Below are 25,154 nucleotides of genomic sequence, written 5' to 3' on the forward strand. Positions count from 1 at the left end.
TGAAGTAAACAGACACTTCTTAATTTCATATAATAAAAATGTAAAATCATGGCAGGCCAAGTGCAGCCGAGCAAAGCCGGAGCCAGAGCGGGGCCGCAGGAGCCAGGCCTGGACAAATGGATCGAGTTGCCATATAAACTGAGGAAGGAGAAGGCTGCCCCTTTTGCCAAAGGCACTACCAAGCCCAGCAGCTCAGGCAAGGATGGTGGAGGCGAGAGCTCTGAGGAGATGAGGAAACTGAGGCACTGAGAGACTGTTATGACTTTCAGTTAATTAACAGCAGTGTCAGGAGTCAAGCAATTAGGCTCAAGTCTAGCCAAAGCTGCAGCCCCAGCCTCAGCCTCAGCCCCAGCCTTAGCCACTGTCATCCAACAACCATCCCAGCAACAGCAAGCCACACATCATGCAGCTCAGCAAAATCAGTAGACCTCCAGATTGTCAAGAAGGAGCAACAGTAAAGCTCCTCCTGCTTCAATTTCAGCAAGAATCAGGAGTTGCAGAAGTTTACTGCCCTGAAAGATTCACCAAACCATGAGTAGAAAGCTATTTATCCAGAAGCTATGTCACGTCCTCTTTGACTTTGTGTTAGACACACTCAGTGATCTCAAAATCAAAGAAGTGGAGTGGACAGGACTCAAGGAAATGATGGAGTATGTTACTCATAGCCATGATATTATCATTGTCACCGAGGCCATTTACCCTGAGGCTGTCAACATCTTTTCAGCAAACCTCTTCTGGAGACTGTGACTTTTATCACATTCCGCTGGGGCTAAGTTTGACCCAGAGGAAAATGAATCTACCCTGAAAGCCACCTGGCCACATCTCCAGCTCAAATATGAGTTTTTTCCTATGTTTCATTGAGTCTACTGATTACCAGTGAAACAGCCAAGATGTACATTGACCAGAAACTTGTTTTTGCTCTGTTTGACAGTGAGAATCCTTGAGAGCAGACTTTCTGAAGACCATCTTACACCAAATCTATGGCAAGTTTTGGGGTCTTTGGGCTTATATCTGTAGGCAGATCAACCACATATTTTATAGGTTCATTTATCAGACTGAGCATCACAGTGGGATTGCCAAGCTCCTAGAGATCCTGGGCATCATCATCAGTGGCTTACCTTTTCCCCTTAAGGAAGAGCAAAAGATGTTCCTTATCCATGTCCTGCTTTCCCTTCACAAGGTCAAGTCCCTGAGTATCTACCACCCTCAACTAGAATACTGAGTGGTACAATTTCTGGACAAGGACAGAGGTCCACTGAGCCAGTGATTATGGAACTTCTCAAGTTCTGGCCAAAGACCCACAGCCCCAAGGAGGTGATGTTCCTGAATGTGCTAGAAGAGATTCTGGATGACCTAACTCTCAGAGTTCAGCAAAGTGATAGAACCACTCTTCTGCAAGCTTGCCAAATGTGTCCGCAGCCCACATTTCCAGGTGACGGAGTGTGCTCTCTATTACTGGAACAATGAGTACATCATGAACCTGATAAGTGACAACGCTGTCAGAGTCCTTCCCATCATGTTCCCTGTAATCTACAGGAACTCCAAGATGAGTCCATGGATGAGTCCATGGAACAAGACCATCCATGTAGTCATCTAAAGTGTCCTGAAACTATTTATGGAGATGAATCATAAGCTGTTTGAAGACTGCACACAACAATACAAGACATAAAAACAGAAGGGCCAGTTCCCAATGAAAAGCTTGATATAAGACAAAAAATCGAGGAGCTGGCTTAATCCCCAGTATCCCATGTTCCAAGCTCTATCACCATTTCATCCTCTGTACTTGATGGAGACAGAGACCCCACAGCAGAGGACATCCAGCTTCTGATGGGGACAGTGGACACAAAGGCCCTGCAGATGCTAAAGGACATCAAGAAGGAGAAAGTGGAGGAAGTGGCTGCTTTGGAGGAAGTCAGAGCTCCCCCAGGACATATATGCCATTAAGGAACTAGAGCAGCAGTTCTCAACCTGTGAGTCGCAACCCCTTTGGGGGTCAAACAACCCTTTCACAGGGGTCACCTAAGATCATCGGGAAACACATATATAATTACATATTGTTTTTATGATTAATCACTATGCTTTATGTTCAGTTTGTAACAATGAAAATACATCCTGCATATCAGATATTTACATTTGATTCATAACAGTAGCAAAATTACAGTTATGAAGTAGCAACGAAAATAATTTTATGGTTGGGAATCACCACAACATGAGGAACTGTATTAAAGGGTCACAGCATTAGGAAGGTTGAGAATCACTGTACTAGAGGCTCACAGCAGGAAGAAAAGTTCTTAACTGCCTTCCAGAGGCTCTCTGATGCCCTCACCTTCCCTCCACAGGGCCACAGTCCATTCAGAACTGGAAATATGCCCTAGCCATCCACCCTCTTCTCCCCACTGGATTACTTGGGACAAGGTAGTCCCTCTCTAGCTACTCTAGGGAGGGTGATGCAGCACTTGAAGCAGGAACACTCACAGAGTGGTTCCTCTTCTCTCCTAAATGTGTTCATGCCTCCCTGTGGCTTAGTACAGACAGGCTGAGCACTGAGATGCTTAGTGCTCAGACAACTGAGGATGCCTGTCCTTCTCCTGCTCCTAACGCCATGGTTCTCTAAAGCTGCTCTTAGAAATACACAGAGAAATACATATATTCCTCTCCTCTTTCCTTCATTCTCATTTGAACTCCAGGGATCTCCTTCCCTCCTTCTCATGCAGAGACACACAGGGAGCAGCAGGAGATTACTCTCACCAAAGTTATGTTGAGCCCATTGCCCCCTGAAATCAGTAGCTAGAGGGGAGCCAAACCCCAACAGTACAAGAGGCCCCCACCATTTTTTAATATGAATCCACGAAAGACTGTTGAGTTAATTTTCCTGCATTTAAAATAGGACTGAACGTGTCCCGCACAGAGAGATGAAATCCATAATACTGCATTTGTGTGACTCGTGTCCTTACATTTTGTCTAGTATTATTGACGATGACACTGTTGTCTCTGAGTCTTAATGCAAAATCTGTTCCCCAGCCTTTTTCACCATGTGGGAAAAGAATAGGATATGTCATTGCATCTAATGTAGGAAACAGGATATTGATTTGTTTCATTTGAGTGGCATTTGGATTATTGGGATCTGGTTTACAATGAATGAACCTCCTTTCAAAAGGAGGTTCTCCATCTTCGTTTCTGAATATGACAGCAACCTCGGTTACACGGGGAGAATTATATCTACCCGGGTCACTGTTGCGATCATATTTTAATCGCCATTGTTACTTCTGTGGGAGCAATACCTTTTGCTGCTGCTTCAGATTGGGCTTCCTTTTCTACCTCATGTAGCACCTTGTATGATTTTGTTAATTCATTGATTTCATGCATGAGGTTGTTGATGTTGATCATGAGTCTTTCTGAGCAGCCCTGGTTTTATGGTATTGCTAATCTTTTACTTGTAGCTTTGGCTGTATCCAAAATAGAGAGTTGAGCAAACTTCTGAGAAACACCATCCGAAGATTGTAAAGGTCCAGTACGGTGATAAACTTGTCCGTGTATTCTAAAACAGTATGGCCCATATCCTGATGGCGATGCAATATTTGCACCCATGGAAGCAAAAGCAGAACTATTTATGGAACGAATATTTTCCATGAAATTTTTACTGTCAAAATCTTCGTTTGTCATTAATCTTTTAAAGTATGCCGGGTAATCTGGAAAATGTATATCATTTGGACAGACTTTCCCTTTGCTACAACATTGAGTAAACTTCCCATCGGATGGTTTTTCATCTGAGAAATTTAGTGATAGGCAAAATTCACATCGAACAGTCATTCCACCACAACTACGTTCAAGGATTGCATCCTCATGTACTCCATTTTCACTGAGAAGGCAGTTCTTACCGGAATTGGTAGTATTTGTTGATGCCTGTTCTCTCAACATATTCTGTCGTCGCCACCGCCTTCTTTCAACTTCAAAGGCACGTTGGTCTTTAGACATTTTCTGTCGATAACGCCAGTGTTTTTTGGCATCATTGAGGTGTTTTTCCAATAGCTGGTGTTCAGATAAATCCTGTTGTAGGCGCCGCCTTCTTTCAAGATCAGACGCATGCTGCTCTGCAGACACTTTCTGTTGATAACACCGGCATCTTTTTGCTGCAGAGCTATGTTGTATCAATAGTTGTTCTTTAGACATAGTCCCACCTCTTTACTGTCACAGTCTGAGATGCAGGTGAATGAGAGTCCTGGCTATCAGGTCGCTGAGAGCTGTCTGACCAAAGGCTGATTCTGACTGATTCTGTGGGGGTGGGACTTCCTCCTCCCTGCTGTCAGTTTCCACAGCTGTGATGAGGAAGTTGGGGTGAGAGAGGGAGCCACACCCTCCAAGTCGCCCTCTCTCTCACTCTGCTCTATGTCCAGCAGTCTTTTGCTCTGCCAAGTCCTCCAAACCTCCCACTCTCCACCAGCAAGGTACCAGGAGTCCACAGGCGTGGCTAGGCACGGGTGGCCATGCCTCCCCAATGGTCAAAAGTCCCAGGAGCTCATGGCCACAGCCTCCTGGGGCACTTGACACCTGCGTATGCAAATTAACCGCCATCTTAGTCTGATGATTTGCATAGTCACTCAGATTGGCCTGTGGACCTAGCTGGCGGGCGTGGCTTGAGCATAGCGGAGGGATGGCTAATCTGCATGTTTCTCTTTTATTATATAGGGTTGGTTAACAATGTGAGCTCTTCTAGGCATTTTGGCCTTGAATTCTGACTGAAAAGTTTTAAATAATCTTTCTGTCTACCTATTAATCACTACAGTTTCATTCACCATCTTAACAATCAGTATACCAGTTTGGGACCCTTTATATTACATTTGTGTTCATAAGCTTTTCCACTGTAGGAGCTGGGGTATTTTCTGCTTGTTTGCTTTGTTTTTTTTGTTTTGTTTTGTTTTTTCATATTCATTTCTCCTTTTTCAATGCTGAGTCTCCACTTGGCACTTACTGGAAGGTCAATAAATATTTGTGGAGTGAAGTTATGAATAAATGCTGAACATAAAATAACTGTTGGTTTCTATTTTCTCTTAAATTTTTATGTGAAATAGTTGAAAAGTCAAGAAAGGAATATAAAGAAAAGTAAAATAGTCTTACCAGGTAAAATAAATGAAAAATAAATGGAAGCTTGTGTTTACTTTTAGATTGTTTTCAAACACACATAGGTGTATAAGAACATATAATTTCCTAATATTCTTTGCACAGACTTTTATAGTGATATCAAACTTTTTGCCTTGCTTATTATAAAAGAGTTTATCTTAGGTGTTTATGCATAGTTTTGTTTTGGGTTTTGAGTTTTAGCTTTTAGATATTTCAGCATTTTTAGATGCTGCCATTTCTTTAACTTCATTAATATAGTAAGCATGCTGAATCTTATTACTTTATGTTCTAGACACCATTGAGAATGGGATTTTATATTCTTACCTTAATAGACTCACTTCACTCCCCTTTTTTTTTGCATCATTTTGGGAAAACTGAGACCACCACCAATCTCCTTCCTTTCAAATCCCATCTCCATCTCAAGTATATATATGGTAAAAGTCAGCATTCATAAGAATAAAGTTGAATAAACAACACTTGATATCTGTTTAATTTAACTTGGGAGAAAGATAACACTGTAAGAGATAAAGTGGGTTAGCAAAGCACTTTTTATGTTTTATTGATTTTTTTTTTTTTTAGAGAGAGGAAAGGAAAGGGAGAGAGAGAAACATTAATCAGTTGCCTCCTGAATGCACCTCTACAGGAGGACTGAGCCCACAACCTGGGTATGTGCCCTGACTGAGAATATAACCAGCGACCCTTCAGTGCATGGGATGATGCTCAACCAACTGAGTCACACTGGCCAGGGCAACAAAGCTATTTTCATATTGGAGCTTTTTCTATGTGATATTGCTGAATGATATAATAAAGTGAAAGTCTCTAGAAACAAATCAGTTATTTTAAGGATGTTCATCTTTATAAGTCCCTGTTTTTGTTTTTTTTAAAATATATTTTATTGATTTTTTACAGAGAGGAAGGGAGAGAGATAGAGAGTTAGAAACATCGATGGGAGAGAAACATCGATCAGCCGCCTCCTGCACATCTCCTACTGGGGATGTGCCCGCAACCCAGGTACATGCCCTTGACCAGAATCGAACCTGGGACCTTTCAGTCCGCAGGCCGATGCTCTATCCACTGAGCCAAACTGGTTTCGGCTATAAGTCCCTGTTTCACCTGCTTCATTAAATAGTCACTTTGTGGAGAGAGGTAGAGAATGTGGTGAAGACCATGTGTTGTGGAGTCTTTAGAATTAGTGATACTTAAAGCATTTAATTTTAAGATTTCAGAGACAGGATTGTTTTTTTAAAATTGAAGTTATTGGGGTAATTTGGATAATAATATTGAATAATTTTCAGGTGTGCAACATTAAAATTTCACATCTGTACTCTATAGTGTAATCCCCACTCAAAATCTAGTATCCTTGCCGAAGCCGGTTTGGCTCAGTGGATAGAGCGTCGGCCTGCGGACTGAGAGGTCCCAGGTTCGATTCCGGTCGGGGGCATGTACCTGGGTTGCGGGCATATCCCCAGTGGGAGATGTGCAGGAGGCAGCTGATCGATGGTTCTCTCTCATCGATGTTTCTAACTCTCTATCTCTCTCCCTTCCTCTCTGCAAAAAATCAATAAAATATATTTAAAAAAAAAAAATCTAGTATCCTTCATTACCATATATTTTACTCCCTTTACATATTTCACCCTTCCCTCATTTCCTTCCACTCTGGTAACCATCACTTGATTGTCTGCATCTATGACTTTGTTTTGTTATATTCCTAAAGTTATAATATGTTGATCAAATCACTTATTTATTATATTTATGTACAGATAACTTTAAAAAGTCTTATTATTTATTAAATTAAAAATTATTTTAGAATTTTAAAGCAATTTTTTCCTATTGAAAAATATGAAATGAGTTTATGTAATTATAAAACATGGATTAAAAAGAACATTTTATACTTTATTACTTTCATAAATATTGAGAGTGACCACAAACAGTTTTAAATACATTAGCATATCTTGTAGATATCTGAGACTTAGAGTTAAGGAATTAGATGTAAACAGGCCAGACAGGGAAACTATATATATATATATATATATATATATATATATATATATATATAGAGAGAGAGAGAGAGAGAGAGAGAGAGGGAGAGAGAGAGAGAGAGAGAGAAAAGACTAAGCGATTGGCTGAGTGGCCAACCAGCTGGTAGTTATGATGCACACTGACCACCAGGGGGCAGACAGTGCAGGAGTGGAAACCACAGGCATGGAAACATGGAACAGACTGATGAATCTCAGAGGGAAGGGGGGAGGGGGAAGGGTGGGAAAAGATTAACCAAAGATCTTATATGCATATTAGAGGCCCGGTGCACGTATTTGTGCACCTTTGGGGTCCCTCGCCCTGGCCTGTGGAGATTGGGCCGAAACCAGCTCTCTGACATCCCCGAGGGGTCGCGGATTGTAAGAGGGTGCAGGCCAGGCCGAGGGACCCCACCGGTAAATCCATGCACTGGGCCTCTAGTGATGTACGTATAATACAGGTTGTGGTTAAGGGTTTTTCTGTAATAGTCTGTAAAACATACTTCCTCCTTGTTATATATTTACTTCATCCTGGGTGATTGTATTACTTGAACTATGCCTTTTTGTTGTTTTGTTATTCTTTTAAAATAAAACCAGCATTTTATTTTATTTTTAAATTAAATTTATTGGGGTGACATTGCTCATCATGATTATATAGGTTTCAGGTGTGGGTGTCTATGTTACAAGATCTGTATATTGCAACATCTGCCCACTACCCAAAGTCAAATCTACTGTCACCATTTATTAGGACATCCTTCTCCCCCCGACCCCCTTCCCTCTTGCAACAACTACACTGCTGTGATATTTATGAATTCAGTTTCATATATCAGATAAGAGTGAAATTGTATGGTTCTTAGCTTTTTCTGACTGACTTATTTCACTTAGCCTAATGTTCTCAAGATCCATCTATGTTGTTGCAAATGATGCAATTTCATCCTTTCTTATGGCTGAGTAGTAGAATTCCATTGTGGTGTATATTTACCACATCTTCTTTATCCAGTCCTCTATCACAGGACACTTTGGTTGTTTCCATGTCTTGGCCACCATGAGTAATGCTGCAATGAACATAGGGGTACATATATCTTTGCAAATACATGATTTCAAGTTTTTCAGGTATATAACCAGGAGAGGGATTGCTGGGTTGTATGGTAGCTCTGTTCTTAATTTTCTTTTAAATTATTATTTCTTTTTTAATTATTATTAATTAAATATTTATTGTTCAGATTATTACATTTGTTCCTCTTTTTCCCCCCCATAACCCCCCTCCACCCAGTTCACACCCCACCCTCCTCCCTCACTCCCCATCCACTGTCCTCATCCATAGGTGCACGATTTTTGTCCAGTCTCTTCCCGCATCCCCCTCACCCCTTTCCCCCCCAAGAATAGCCCGTCCATTCCCTTTCTATGCCCCTGATTCTATTATAATCACCAGTTCATTCTGTTCATCAGATTATTCACTTGATTTTCAGATTCACTTGTAGCTAGATGTGTATTTGTGTTCATAATTTGTATCTTTACCTTCTTCTTCTTCCTCTTCTTAAAGGATACCTTTCAGCATTTCATAGAATACTGGTTTGGTGGTGATGAACTCCTTTAGCTTTTTCTTATCTGTGAAGCTCTTTATCTGACCTTCAATTCTGAATGATAGCTTTGCTGGATAAAGTAATCTTGGTTGTAGGTTCTTGGCATTCCTCACTTTGACTATTTCTTGCCACTCCCTTCTGGCCTGCAAAGTTTCTGTTGAGAAATCATCTGACATTCATATGGGTACTCCCTTGTAGGTAACTGACTGTTTTTCTCTTGCTGCTTTTAAGATTGTCTCTTTGTCTTTTGCTCTAGGCATTTTAATTATGATGTGTCTTGGTGTGGTCCTCTTTGTACTCTTTTTCTTTGGGGTTCTCTGCACTTCCTGGACTTGTAAGTCTATTTCTTTGACCAGGTAGGGGAAGTTTTCTGTCATTACTTCTTCAAATAGGTTTTCAATATCTTGCTCTCTCTCTTCTTCTGGAACCCCTATAATTCGGATGTTGGTACTCTTGAAGCTGTCCCAGAGGCTACTTACACTATCTTCGTATTTTTGGATTCTTTTTTCATTTTGCTTTTCTGGTTGGGTGTTTTTTGCTTCTTCGTATTTCAAATCGTTCACTTGATTCTTGCGATCCTCTAGTCTGCTGTTGGGAGTCTGTATAATATTCTTTATTTCAGTCAGTGTATGCTTAATTTCTAGTTGGTCCTTTATCACAACCTCCAGGGTCTCATTAGATTTCTTGTAGGTCTCATTAAGTTTATCGGCAGTTTCTAGAAAATTCTTGAAACACCTTAAAAGTGTGGTTTTGAACTCTATATCCAGTAGTTTGCTTTCCACCATTTCTGTCATTTGTGTCCTTTTTCTTTGTCTCCACATTTGTTATGCTTCCCTGTGTTGATAAAGTGGTTTTCTGTGCTGAGTGTCCTCTAGGGCCCAGTGGTTCAGCCTACCCAATTACCTAGGAGGACACTCTTGGTGCACCCCCTTGTGGGCTTTGTGCACAGTCTTGTTATAGTTAAGCCTTGATTGTTGCAGTTATCACTGGGAAGAATTGACCTCCAGGCCAATTGGCTGTGAGAATCAGCTGTGTCTGCAGTGGGAGAACTTCTGTGCTGGAGACACCCCTCTGGGGCAAGACTTGCTTCAAAGGAGCTTTGGTGCTCACTGACTCTGCCCCCTGAGTGTGTCCTTTATGGTTCCATGGAGCTGCGAACTGGATGGTCCCACTCTGACCTTTGGGTTTCCTGGCTCCTGGATCTCTAGGGAGGTTCTAATCTAGCCTTTGCCTGAGGCTATCCAGCTAAAGCCTCCCTGCAGGGCTTGGGTGGGCTGGGTCCCACAGGATCAACAGGGCAGGGCTAGCAGTTATGGCTGCTCTCAGTCCAGCCCTCAGAGGCTCTGCTTCTCAGTGTCCCAGTAATCACTGCAAGCCCCTCAGAGAGAAAGCTGCCCTCGAGTTCCGACCGCTGCCAGACAGTCCCGCTTCTCCCGTATGAGTCTGGGTCCCTAGAGACTTTCCCGGAACTGGAGCTCAAAGCCTGAGACTCCCTCCCGATTGAAAACGACAACCACGCCCTCGACCACCAGCCCGCTCCGCATGCACTTCCGCACCTTAGTATTTTACTTCCATACTGCGCCCCCTCTGAGTCTCGGTATGCTTTTCTCTTTCCTACTAGTTGTAGAATTTCCACTCAGCCAGCCTTCCTGTGGTTCTGGATGATGTCCATTCCATCTTTTAATTGTATTTTTGAAGTGTTTTTTTGAGGCAGCAAACTCTGGTGTTTACCTATGCTGCCATCTTGGTTTCTCTCCTATTCTTAATTTTTTGAGGAACTCCTGGATTGCTTTCCATAGTGGTTGTACCAGTCTACATTCTCACCACCAATAAATGAGGGTTCCTCTTTTTCTACAACCTCTCCAACGTTTATTGCTTGTCTTGTTGATAATGGCCACTATAACAGGTGTGAGGTGGTATCTCATTATAGTTTTGAATTGCATTTCCCTAATTTCCAGTGAGGTTGAACATCTTTTTATATTTCTACTAGAGATCTAGCACACGAAATCATGCGCGGGTATGGTCCCTAGGCCTAGCCTGCGATCAGGGCCATCTTTCACCTACTTTCCAGTCCCCAGTCCTGCCCTGCCACCACCCACCCGCTTCCCCATGGTTCTGCATTCACCATGCTGCGATTGGAGTCTGCGGACCAGAGGGAGAGACCAAGATGTTGGCCATTCTGTCTGCTTGCCAGTCCCCAGTTCTGCCCCACTACCACCCACCCAGTTCCCTGTGGTTCCCCATTGGCCATGCTGTGATCAGAGCCTGTGGGCCCGGCCAGGGGAGCGGGGGACCAAGAGGTGGTCAGTGCACCTTGAGCAGTTGTTCTGGTCATTACGCCATTATGGTGGCTGGGCTTTTATTATATAAGATTAGCTGTTTGTATGTCTTCTTGGGAGAGGTGTATTTTCAAGTTCTCCACCCACTTATTGATTGGGTAGTTTGTTTGGTGTTGAATTTTATGAGTTCTTTATATATTTTGAAATTAAACCTTTCTCAGAGCTACTGTTTTCAAATATCATCTCCCAACTGGTTGGTTGCCTCTTTGTTTTGTTGTCAGTTTCTTTTGCTGTGCAGAAGCTTTTTAGTCCCATTCATTTATTTTTGCCTTTACTTCCCTTGCCTTTCAGGTCAAGTTCATAAGTTGTTCTATATGACTAAATTCCAAAAGTTTGGTACCTATATTTTCTTCTATGTAACTTATTGTTTTGGGTCTTATATTTAGTCCTTTGATCCATTTTAATTAATTTTTGTACATTGGGACAAACTGTAATCCCATTTCATTTGTTTGCATGTGGCTTTCCAGTTTTCCCAGCACCATTTATTGAAGAGACTATCTTTACTCCATTGTGTATTTCTGGCTTCTTTGTTGAAGATGATCTGTCCATATATATGCGGTTTTAGAGCTGGGTTGTTTATTCTGTTTCATTGATCTATGGGTCTGTTTTGCTACCAATACCATGGTGTTTTGATTATTGTAACTCTGTAGTAAAATTTGAAGTCAGGTAGTGTGATACCTCCATTTTTGTTCTTTTTTCTCAGAATTGCTTTGTCCATGCACGGACTTTTGTGGTTTCGTATAAATCTTATGCTTTCTGGTTCTATTTCTTTAAACAGTGACATTGAGATTTTGATGCAGATTGCATTAAATCTGTATATTGCTTTGAGTTAATATGGCCTTTTAACTGTGTTTATTCTTCCAATCCATGAACATGGCATATTTTTCCATTTTGTTGTATCTTTTTCAATCTCTTTTAATAATGCTTTGTAATTTTCAGTACATAGGTTTTTCACATTCTTTGTTAAGTTTATTCCTAGGTATTTTATTCTTTGGTTTCAGTTGCAAAAGGATTTGTTTTTTTCTTTTCTTTTTCTGAAGTTTTGTTGTTAGTATTCAGGAAGGCAATGGATTTTTGCACATTAATTTTGTATTCTGCAACTTGACTGTATTTGTTTATTATTTCTAATAGTTTTTTGGTGGAGTCTTTAGGGTTGTCTATATACAGAATCATGTCATCCACAGAAAGTGACAGTTTGACTTCTTTCTTCCCTATTTGGCTGCTTTTTATTTCTTTCTCTTGCCTTATTGCTCTGGTTAGGACTTCAAGCATTATGTTGAGTAAGAGTGGGGAGAGTAGACATCCTCGTCTTGTTCCTAATCTTAGAGGAAAAGCTTTTAGGTTTTTTTGCCATTGAGAATGATTTAGCTGAGGGTTTATAATTTATGGCCTTTATTATGTTGAGGTACTTTCCTCTATTCCTATTTTATTGAGTATTTTAATCATAAACGAATGTTGTATCTTATCAAATGCTTTTTCTGCATCTATTGATAAGATTATATGATTTTTATCCTTTCTTCTGTTAATGTGTTTAATACATTGATTGATTTGCATATGCTGAATCATACTTATGACCCTGGAATGAACTCCACTTGATCATGATGTATTATTTTTTGGATATACTCTTGTATTCTATTTGCTAGTATTATGTTTAAGATTTTTATACCTGTTTTCATCAGATATATTGTTCTGTAGTTTTGTGTGTGTGTGTGTGTGTGTGTGTGTGTGTGTGTGTGTGTGTGTGATCTTTGCCAGGTTTTGGTATCATCCTATATTGGCCTTACAGAATGTGTTAGGGAGTATTACCTCTTCTTCAATTTTTTGGAAGTGTTTGAGAAGAATAAGTTTTAATTCTTTGAATGTTTGGTAGAATTCACTGGTGAAGCCATGTCATCCTGGACCTTTGTTTTTTTGGGGAGGTTTTGATAGTTGTTTCAGTTTCCTCACTGCTAATTAGTATATTTAGATTTTCTAATTCTTCATTATTTAGTCTAGGGTTTTAGGAAGGTTATATATTTCTAGGAACTATTCCACTTCTAAGTTATTAAATTTGGTGGCACATAGTCTTTCAAAATATTCTAGTATGAGTCTTTGTGTATCTGTGGTAACTTCTCCTTTCTCATTTATGATTTCATTTTCATGGGTCTTTTCCTTTTTTTTCTTAGTGAGTCTAGCCAGGGATTTGTCAATTTTATAAATCTTTTCAAAGAACCAGCTCTTTGTTTTATTGATTTTTTTTGTATAGTGTTTTTGTTCTCTATTTCATTTAATTCTGCTCTAAATTTTATTATTTTCTTTCTACTGCTGACTTTGGGTTGCTTTTGTTCTTCTTTTTCTAGTACTTTAACATGTGATGTTAGGTTGCTTACTTGGGATTTCAATTTGATAGGCCTGTAATGATATAAACTTCCCTCTTAAGACTGCTTTTGGTATGTTGTATTGTCATTCTCATTTGTCTCTATATATCTTTTGATCTCATCTTTTATTTTTTTTTTACCCAGTCATTTTTTTAGTAATATATTGTTTTATCTCCACATATTTGTGAATTTCTTTACTTCCTTTTTGCAGTCGATTTCTAATTTCAAGGCAATGTGGTCAGAAAATATGCTTGGTATAATTTCAGTCTTCTTGAATTCGTTGATGCTAGTTCAGTGACCCAACATATTTTCTATCCTTAAGAATGTTCCGTGTGCACTGGAAGAGAATGTATAATCTGATGCTCTGGGATGAAATGTTCTGTAAATGTCAATTATGTCCATTTGGTCTAGTGTTGTATTTAAGGCCAATATTTGTTTATTGGTTTTCTGTTTGGTTGATCTGTCTAGAGCTGTCAATGGAGTGTAAGGTTTCCAAATACGATTGTATTTTGATCTGTTTCTCCCTTTATTTCTGTGAGTAGCTGCTTTATATATTTTTCTGCTCCTTAAAAGTAAAGTTATCATTTGTTGATCAAAATTTCAATTGTACCTCTAATTTTCAAAGTTATGAGATTGCTGAAATATTTTGTTCAAAAATTATTTTTATGAGTTTCAAGATATTTTACAGTCTCATCTCCAAAATGTTGAAGCCATATTTATTTATTTATTTCTATATGTTTTTTACAATATATTTTTATTGATTTCAGAGAGGAAAGGAGAGGGTAAGGGAGAGAGAGATAGAAACATCAATAATGAGAGAGAATCATTGATTGGCTTTCTCCTGCGTGGCCCCCACTGGGGATCGACCTCACAACCCAGGCATGTGCCTCTGACCAGAATCAAACCCGGGACCTTTCAGTCCACAGGCCGATGCTCTATCCACTAAGCCAAACCAGCTAGGGCAAATCCAAATTTATTTAAATGCACTTTAACAAATGACATTTGTTAAGGAGGACAAATCCAATATAGAAAAGAAAGCTTGTACCCCAAATATTTCATCATATTTTGTAATGGCTGCATAGTGATTAAATACAAAAGGAATAATTCAAAACATGAGGAAGGGTTAGTGAGATGCAGGGATGATTTACTATTATTTGCTATTGCCAAATGAATAAAAAGCAGAATATCTCTCTAGATAAGGTAGGATAACTCAATAGACTGGATTCAGAAACAGAGGAGATGTATGCAATCTTTATTTGCTAATTTAGAGTTCTCCAAACACCAATGCTTGGCAAGGGAATCGATGGAAGGATCTAATAACTCTAATTCATTTCTAGATCCTAATCAGATTTTTAATCTGCTACCATCCACTTCTAATAAAACAGTTTTTTTAATTAGTAGAGATATTTGATTTTCACAAAATAGTGCTATTCAAATATACATAATGCACCTGCTAATTGGATTAGAGACTATATTTCAAAATTCATAGTATTGTAGAGAGAATTCAGGATTTAGAGTCCAGAGAAAAGGTTTAAATCCTACCTCAGCCATTTATTATCTGTAACTTTGGTTAAATCTCTTAATTTTTCTAATCTCCAGTATCCCACATATAGATAAAAATATATTGTGCATTAAGGTAAATTAATTAAACCTTAATCTCAGCTTAAGTAATATCAAAGAAAACATATGCTATATAATAAAAGGCTAATATGCAAATTGACTGAATGGTGGAATGACCGGTTGACTGAATGGTGGAATGACCGGTCGCTATGACATGCACTGATCACCAGAGGGCACACTCTTAATGCAGGAGCTGCCCCCTGGTGGTCAGTGCATTCCCACAGGGGGGAGCGCCACTCAGCCAGAAGCTGGGCTCGCCAGTGGGCTCACAGATGGCGAGCAGGACCCTCTCCTGCCTCTGCGGTAGCACTAAGGACCCCTCGGGAGATGTCTGTAGGGAGCAGGCCTAAGCCAGTCCCAAACTGCGAGAAGGCACAGGCTGGGCTGAGGGGACCCCCACCCCCCACCCCAGGGCACGAATGTCGTGCACCAGGCCTCTAGTAAACTATAAAGTGCTACGTGATGATAAATTCTTACTTGTAATTAATAATTTGTGCTTAGAATTTTTGAGTTCTGAAGTAAGTTAAGAGTTGATTTAGGAAAGAATATTAACAAGAGGAAAAATAATTTATTTTAAAATAGTTTAAGGGAACATTGGGAGATGTAGTTTTTTTCTTCTTTCATATCCTACCTAATTAGGGTGAATGAATCTCTCAGAAACTTAGAAACAAGCTCTTTCTACATAACTGGACTATTTGAAAGTCTCATTTTCCTGCTCATGACAAAGATCTTTACAAAGGTCTATTACTGTTTCTTTTTTTGTTGTTGTTTTTTTTTACTACCAGTTTCTACTTTTTGTTTCCCTGTGATTCATCCTCCTAGCAGTTTGTGCATTGTGTTTTGCTATTTTCAAACAAAAATAGATGCAGAAGCAAAACTCTTATCAGGCTGTACCCAGCTGCTCCCATACCCCCACAACCATTTAGAAAATATCTTTGTAGTTTTATAACATCTATATAGCTTTTTCTTCTTTTTAATATATGTCTTCCTTCTCTTTTCCCTTTTCTCATATTTATCCTCATCTTGTAGGCTCAAGGATACATATCTGCTCTTTCTTGTCTGCTCAACACACAAATTCACACACACAAACACACAAATTTGAGTTACATTCCTTTTTCATTTGTTCCCAATGCTGTACATCCAGGTAAAAAATAGCTTTTCTTGAAAATGGCTTTAAATACCTTAAGTTTGGAACCACAACCAAAGGAGGAAGTAGAAGAAAGATTTTTGTCTAGCTGTGATAGCTGTGAATTGCTTCTTGAAATTAAAGTGAGCTGTCATAGTAATCTTCCCTTCACTCAAAGTAGTCAAGTCTAGACTGAATGGTCATAGCAAAGGGTGTTAAAACTGGTTCTTACATGGGTTGAGACTGGATTAGATATTAATTCTCAGTTTCTATGATTCAAGCTTCACTTGAGAAAATGATATTTTAGATAAAGTTGGTTAAATCCAGTGATAAGCTGTACATAAACAGATGTTCTGGTATTTGCTAATAGCTCTTGTTCTGCCAGTTTCTTTCTTTCTCTTTCTTTACTATAAAAAATTACAAAATACAGTTAAGAGATGTTTTTACAAAATATATTATACAATTACCTGTTAATGACATATCCTCAGTTTTGAATGTAGCCATCATTACAAGATTCATGGTGATGGAAGAGATGGGGGTAGTGTGTTATTGAATACTTCCTATTTGACCAGCAATTTACCCAAGTCAGCTTACTGGATTATTACCAGTATAAGAGCAGCTAGTGGTATCTATTATTTCTATTTTACTTAGGAAGAATTAAAATAAATTAATCAAAGAATTAAAATAAATATCCCAGACTCACTGTATTAATTTCCTATTGATGCTATAACCCACAAACTTAGTGACTTAAAACAACACAAATTTATTATCTTACACTTTGGGGATCAGAATTCTAAAATGTGTCCTTCCTGTATACTACCTATGGCTTAGAGAAAATAAATTATCAACCTTAGTCAGGTATCAGAGGCATCTAGGGAGTTTTCAAAAATCCCGAAGTCCAAGTCAATTCCAGAAACCTAAATCTCTGGAGCTGGGACACAAGCGTTGGTATTTTTCTTTCTTTTAGCTCCTCAAGTAATTTCAATATGTACCCAAGATTGAGATACACTTATTTAGAAAGAGTAGGTTCTAATGCTACCTGGAATTCTGACTTATTTTTTTAAATATGGATTTAACTGATTAAGCTAAGTCTATATTGCTTGAGCAGTGATTTTAGCATGCATCAAAATAACCTGGAGGGCCCTACTCCCACAGCATCTGATTCAGTAGGTCTGGGGTGGGATTCAGACAATGTCAAGGCTATTGACACTGGAAGCACGTTTTTAGGACGACTGTTTTAACAAGATGATCTAAAGATATTCAAGCAGATTTTCTATCTGGTAATATTTTATCACCTAACCATTTGACCTTAGAGATTTAATGTGTGACCCATAATTAGTATCAATATAGCAGTATGTTATATTCCTTCTCTCTCTTTTTTTTGCTTTTTTTTAATTGCTTAAAATATTACAAAGAGTAGTACATTTGTCTCCTTTTTCCCCCCCTTGACCTTCCCCCAGCCACCTCTACTCCCAAGTGTCTTGTGTCCATTGGTTATGCTTATATGCATGCATACAAGTCCTTTGGTTGATCTCTTACCACCACCCACCCCAGCCCTCCCCAGCATTCCTGCTGTAGTTTGACAGTCTGTTTATTGCTGCTCTTCCTCTGTATCTATTGTTGTTCATCAGTTTATAATGGTCTATATTATCCATACATGATTGAGATCATGTGGTATTTTTCTTTCACTGACTGGCTTATTTCACTTAGCATAATGCTCTCCAGTTCCATCCATGCTGTTGCAAATGGTAAGAATTCCTTCTTTTCTACAGCAGCATAGTATTCCATTGTGTAGATGTACCACAGTTTTCTAATCCATTCATCTGCTGATAGGCACTTAGGCTGTTTCCAGATCTTAGCTATTGTAAATTGTGCTGCTATGGAAATAGGGGTGCATATATCCTTTCTAATTGGTGTTTCTAGTTTCTTGGGGTATATTCTTAGAAGTGGGATTACTGGGTCAAATAGGAGTTCCATTTTTAGTTTTTTGAGGAAACTACATACTGTTCTCCACAGTGGCTGCACCAGTCTGCATTCCCACCAGCAGTGCACAAGGGTTCCTTTTTCTCTGCACCCTCCCCAGCACTTGTCCTTTGTTGATTTATTGATGATAACCATTCTGACAGGTGTCTTTGTTTTGTTGTCAGTTTCTTTTGCTGTTCAGAAGCTTTTTTTGGTTTTGCACTGGAAGGTGGGGGTGTAGTTTCTACCAACTCTGCAGCTATTTTGGATTATCACTATTCTTTTGTGTATCAATGGAAGCATAAGTTGCAACATCCTTGCTATTGTAAATACTGCTGCATTAAACATAGGGGTGCATATATGTTTTTGAATTAGTGTTTTGGATTATTTGGAATAAATACGAGAAGTGGAATTGTTGGGTCATCAGATAGTTCTATTTTTAATTTTTGTTGGTACCTCCATAATGGTTTGTTAAATATTTTCTTCTCAATTTATTGCATTTTATTTGTCAGTGACAACTCTTTATATCTTTAAACAACGTTTTATTTATCAGTTACAGTTGGGGTACAATGTATTTTTTAAATTCTTTATTATATGAAAAAATTGCATATGTTTCCTTTTCTCTCTATTGACCTCTCCCAGCCCACTCCCTCCCACCCCCAGCACAGGCCCTCACCCCCTATTCTCTGTGTCCATTGGTTATGCTTATATGTATGCATATAAGTCTGTTGGTTGATCTTTTACTTCTTCCCCTACCCCTCTCGCCCTCCCCTGCCTTCTATGTGAGGTTTGACTGTTCAATGCTTCTATGTCTCTGGATCTATTTTTGTTCATCAGTTTATGTTTTTCATTATATTCCACAAATGAGTGAGATCATGTGATCCATGTCTTTCTTTGACTGGCTTATTTTGCTTAGCATAATGCTCTCCAGGTTTATCCATGTTGTTGCAAATGGTAAGAGTGTTTTGTTTTGTTTTGTTTTGTTTTGTTTTGTTTTGTTTTACAGCAGCATAGTATTCCATCATATATATGTACCACAGTTTTTAATCTACTCATCTGCTGATGGGTACTTAGGTTTTTTCCAAATCTTAGCTATATTTTCACTTGTGCTGCTATGAACATAGAGGTGCATATATTCTTTCTTATTGGTGTACACCCACGGTCTAAAGTATACAATATTATATTAGTTTCATCTGTACAACCCAGAGATTAGACATTTATTTAACTTATTAAGTGATTGTCCCAATAAATCTAGTATCCATCTAACACCATACATAGTGATTAATATTATTGACTATGTTTTCTATACTATCTTTACATCCTCATTCATATTCTGTAACTACTAATTGTGTACTTCCTACTCCCTTCACATTTTTCACCCATCCCCTCAACCCCTTGCCTTCTGACAACTATCTGTATCTAAAAGTCTGTTTTTGCTCTGTTTGTTTGCTTGTTAATTTTGTTTTTGTTTTCTATGGTTCCACATATAAGTGAAATCATGTAGCATCTGTCTTTTTCTGTCAGACTTATTTCACCCAACACAGTACCTTCTAGGTTCACCCAAGTTGTTGGAAATGTCAAGTTTTCATTTTTTTAAGGCTGATTTATATTTCATTGTATACATGAATTACTTCTTTATCCATTTATCTATAGATGGACACTTAGGTTGCTTCCATATCGTGGCTAATGTAAAGAATCTGCAGAGAATACGTGGATGTATATGTCTTACGATTTAGTGTTTTGGGATTCTTCGTCTCTTGTTATTTCCTTTGTCTTAAAGTCTAATTTGTCTGGTATAAGTTTTGCTAAACCAGTTTGTTTGTTTGTTTTAATTTGTGTTTTCATAAGATATCATTTTCCATCTTTTAGCTTTCAGTCTGTCTGAGTTTTTTTTTATCTAAAGTGTGTTTCTTGTAGACCACATATATAAGGTTTTCTTATCTATTCAGCCACTCTATATTTTTGTTCCATTTGCATTCAAAGTAATTGTTGATAAATATGTTTTATTGGCATTTTATATTTATATATTTTATCTTGTTTTTCCTTATTCTTAAGGATGATCCTTTAACATTTCCTGTAAATGGTGGTGGTGAATTCCTTTAGATTTTTCTTGTCTGGGAAGCTCTTTATCTGTCCTTTGACTCTAAATGATAGCTTTGATGGGAAATCAAAGTTTTATATGTCCTTGCTTTTCATCACTTTGAATATTTCATGCCAATCCATTATAGCCTGGAGTGTTTCTGTTAAAAAATCAGCTGACAATCTTGTATGAGCTATCTTGCACATAGCTAACTGGTTTTCTCTTGCTGCTTTTAAGATTCTTTCTTTGTTTTTGAACTTTGGCATTTTAATTATGATGTGTCTTTGTCTGGGCCTCTTTGAGTTCATCTTGTTTGGAACTCTCTGTGCTTTCTGGGCTTATATGTCTATTTCATTCACCAGGTTATGGAGTTTTCTATTATAATTTTAAAAATAGGTTTTCAATTCCTTGCTCTCTTATCTCTGGCACCCCCATGATATGAATGTTGGTATGCTTAAAGTTGTCCTAGATGCCCCTTAAACTATTCTCATAGATTTTTTTCTATTTGCTGTTCTGATTGGGTGTTTTCTGCTACCATATGATTCAAAATGCTGATTAGATTCTCTGCTTCATCTAATCTACTGTTCATTTCCTCTAATGTATTCTTCATTTCAGTTATTGTATTCTTCATTTCTGACCAGTTCTTTTTATGTTCTCTAGCTCCATTTTTATGTTTCCTATTTCTTTGTTAAGCTTCTCATTGAGTTCATCTACTCTTCCCCTCAGTTCATTGAGCATCCTTATAACCAGTATTTTGAACTTTGAATCTGGTAGATTGTTTGTCTCCATTTTGTTTAGTTCTTTTTCTTGAGTTTGTTCTGTTCTTTTAGTTGGGACATATTTGCCAGCTCAGTTTAGCTTTCTCATGTGCTTGCTCATATGTATTAAGTAGAGCTGCTATGTCTTCCCATCTTGGTAGAGTGGCCTTGTGTAGTATGTGTCCTATAGGGCCTAGTGACTCAGCCTCTTTGGTAACCAAAACCAGGTGCTTCAGGTGTACCCTCCATATGAACTGTGAGCAACTTCCTGTTTTAGTTGAGCTTTGATTACCATTTGCACATCATTGAGACAGAATGACTCCCAGGTGAATCAGCTATAAGGACCAGCTACAACTACAGTGATAAAGCTGCTGTGCAAGTATCAAAACCACAAGGCAAAACTTTCTTCAGCAAGGCTCTTGTGTATGCTGTGCGCACCCCTTGAGTGTGTCACTGGTGGAGGTGATTGGGTGGTACTCCAACATGGTCTGAAGCTATCCACTGGGTGAGATGTCAATGGGACCTACTGGGAGGTGCAGGCCAAAGTAAGCTGCTGTCTCTGCCTTGCCCAAGGCCACCTCGCATGAGCTACAATGCAATTTCCAGATGGCTGCTACTTTTGCTGGGCTTGAAAGTGCCTGTGGGACGGTAAGCTGTACACCAAGTCCAGCTGCCATTAGTGCTGATCTTGGAGCCACTTAGCAAGAGGTACTCTACATGCCAAAGCCAAATGCTTCTTGTTTGGGGTTTGTGAACCTTTGAGAGATTTTAGGAAAGTTCAAAGTATGAACCAAAACAGGCAGTTTGTATGGAAAAGACACTGGAAGCTGCTTGTGCGGGCCTGAAACTTAGCTGGGGTCTCAGGGAATCACTGGCAGGGGTAAGGGGTGGGGGGAGGAGGTTAAATTGTTATCCAGGTTGATGGAGACTCAGATATGGTGCCCCCATCCTGTACTTGCATGAGAAGGATTCAGCAAAAGAACAATGGCTATTCAAAGAATTAATGCAACAAAGAGCTCATTTTTTGAAAAGATTAATAAAATTGACAAACTCCTGGCTATACTCACTAAGGAAAAAAAAGAAAAGATCCATATAAACAAAATCAGAAATCAAAGAAAAATTACCACAGACATCACAGATATATATCAGATGATACTAGAATAGTATAAAATACTATATGCCAACAAAGTCAATAACCTAAAAGAAGTGTATTAGTTCCTAGAAATATTTCATTCAATTATACTCTATTTTTTTATTTTCTTTATTCTGCTGACTTTGGGTTGCTTTTATTTTTATTTTTCTAGTTATTTAAGATGTAATTGTAGATTGTTTACTTGTTTTCTTGTTTTGTGTGAAAGACCTGTAATTATATAAACTTCCCTCTGATGATTTCCCTTTTGCTGCATTCCAAAAGTTTTGATATGTCATGTAGTCATATAGTCATTCTCATTGATATATATATATATATATATATATATATATATATATATATATCTTTTGATCTCACCTTTTATTTCTTCTTTGACCCAATCATTTTTAGTAGTATTTTGTTTAATCTTCACATATTTATGAGTTTCTTTACTTCATTTTTGTAATTGATTTCTAATTTCAAGGCATTGTGGTCAAAGAATATACTTGATATAATTTCAGTATTTTTTAATTTGTTGAGGTTAGTTTTGTGAGCCAACATATGTTGGGACTATCCTTGAGAATGTGTAATCAGATGTTCTTGGATAAAACAATTTATAAATGTCAATTATGTCTATTTGGCTTAATGTGCCATTTAAAGCTGGTATTTCTTTATTGATTTTCTGTTTGGATGATTTATCTAGAGTTGTCAATGGTGTATTGAGGTCCCCAAATACAATTGTGTTTTTATCAGTTTTTTCCTTTAGCTCTGTGAGTAGTTGGTTCATATAGTTCAGTGCTCCCTGGTTGGGTGAATTTATATTGAAACGTGTTATATCTTGTTGATGTAGTGTCCCCTTTATCATTATAAAGGTACATTTTTATCTCATTACCTTTGTTATCTTGAAATATATTTTATCAGATATAAGTATGGCTACACCTGCTTTTCTGTAGACTTTACCAGGTGTACCAGTTAATAATGCAGATTTTGTAATCAAAGAAAACATGATAATTTCAAGAGAAACATCAAAAGTGCTTTATTCAAAGTAGTGTTCATTCTCAAGGGAGGCCTCTGCAGCTAGAATCTCCCTCCTGATTAAAAAAAAAAAAAGAACAACATACATGGGTGTTGGGCCAGCCCATTCTGCACTCCTCCTATCAGTCTCAATGTGCTTTCTTCATTACTTCTCTATTTGTAGGACTTCTATTAAGCCAGATTACAGGTGGTTCTGAGTGATGGTTGTTCTGTATTTGAGTTGTAATTTTGATGTGATTGTGGGAGGCAACAAGTACCATGTGTACCTATGCTGACATCTTGGTGAATCTTTAGTCGAATTTAAATAAGCAAAGACCTATGAGAGCAATACACACATCCAAGAATGGCTATGTTTGAAAATGAAGTTCATTAAAGAAAGGAATTACTTGTTCTCTTCATTGTTTTTCCCTGAATATATCTATGAAAAAGATACTATACCTTTGTCATTCAATTGTCAGGTTTTTTGTTTTTTTTTTTTTTGGGGGGGGGGGTTGTTTGTTGTTTGTTTGTTTTTTAATAAATAAATTCCATCTAATGTATCATAATAATTGCTGGTTCTCATAGCAGGAAATTATAGTAAGAGCTTTAAAAATGCTTATCCACAAATTGGACAGTCTGGAAATGTATATATTTCTTTAAACAAGCAATCTTCAAATTCTGAATCAAGAAGAAACAGAAAATCTGAACAAATCAATTATAACCAACTGGAGGCCCAGTGCACAAAATTTGTGCACTCGGGGGGGGGGTGTCCCTCAGCCCAGCCTGTGCCCTCTCACAGTCTGGGACCCCTCAGGGGATGACCACCTGCTGGCTTAGGCCCGCTCCCCAGGAGATTGGGCCTAAGCTGGCAATCAGACATCCCTCTGGCAGCCCAGGAGCCCTCGAGGAATGTCCACTTGCCAACGGGGAGCAGGCCTAAGCTGCAGTCAGACATCCTTAGCGCTGCTGAGGAGGCAGGAGAGGCTCCCACCACCACTGCTGTACTGGCAGCCGTCAGCCTTGCTTGTGGCTGAGCAGAGCTCCCCCTGTGGGAGTGCACTGACCACCAGCAGGCAGCTCCTGCACTGAGCATCTGCCCCCTGGTGGTCAGTGTGTGTCATAGTGACCAGTCATTCTCAGTCGTTCTGCTCTTAGGGTCAGTTTGCATATTACCCTTTTATTATATAGGATAGAGGCCTGGTGCATGGGTAGGGTCCGGCTGGTTTGCCCAGAAGCATGTCCCGGATCAGGGTGGGGGTCGCGCTGGGGTGCCTGGCCAGCCTGGGTGAGGGGCTGATGGCTGTTTGCAGCTGGTCACGCCCCCTTCAGGGTGGGGGTCCCCACTGGGGTGCCTGACCAGGCTGGCAGGGGAGGGCAGTTGTGGGTGACCAGGCTAGCAAGGGAGGGCAGTTGGGGGGGACCAGGCCAGCAGGGGAAGGAATTTGGGGGGGACCAGGCCAGCAAGGGAGGACAGTTAGAGGGGACCATGCTGGCAGAGGAGGGTGGTTGAGGGGGACCAGGCCAGCAGGGGAGGGCAGTTGGGGGTGATCAGGCTGGCAGGGGAGCAGTTAGGCATCGATCAGGCTGGCAGGGGAGTGGTTAGGGAGTGATCAGGCAGGCAGGCAGAAGCGGTTAGGGGCAATCAGGCAGGCAGGCTGGCGAGTGGTTGGGAGCCAGCAGTTCTGGATTGTGAGAAGGATGTCCTACTGCTGGTTTAGGCCTGATCCCAGCAGTCTGACATCCCCTGAGGGGTCCCAGGTTGGAGAATGTGCAGGCTGGGCTGAGGGACACTTCTCTCCCCCCGCCCCCCCCCCCCACCATGCACAAATTTCATGCACCGGGCCTCTAGTATATGATATATCCACAGCTAATATCATTCTCATTGGGTAAATATAAAAAAGTATTTTTCTTATGATCAGGAACCAAACAGGGATGTCCACTTTAGCCACTCTTATTGAACATAGTACGCAATGTCCAAGCCACAGCAGTTTTAAAAAGGGAACAAAAAAAGGCATCCAAATTGGAAAGAAAGAAGTAAACTGTCTGCCAGGAG

The 25,154-nt window shown here is 39.3% G+C and overlaps 1 protein-coding gene and 1 pseudogene across 2 annotated transcripts in view; both read left to right on the top strand.

Annotated features, from left to right (window-relative positions):
• Positions 1-25,154, top strand: part of FREM2 (FRAS1 related extracellular matrix 2) — a gene marked incomplete at its 5' end in the record, with an annotated part of 325,864 nt that overhangs the window by 33,526 nt on the left and 267,184 nt on the right. The window lies entirely within an intron of this gene.
• Positions 49-2,023, top strand: LOC308511976 (serine/threonine-protein phosphatase 2A 56 kDa regulatory subunit delta isoform-like; annotated as a pseudogene). Its single transcript has 3 exons — positions 49-234; positions 317-454; positions 526-2,023. The product of its transcript is annotated as a serine/threonine-protein phosphatase 2A 56 kDa regulatory subunit delta isoform-like (transcript).

This window comes from Myotis nattereri (genome assembly GCF_964212035.1).
Source record: "Myotis nattereri genome assembly, chromosome: 2".
Classification (NCBI taxonomy): Eukaryota; Metazoa; Chordata; class Mammalia; order Chiroptera; family Vespertilionidae; genus Myotis; species Myotis nattereri.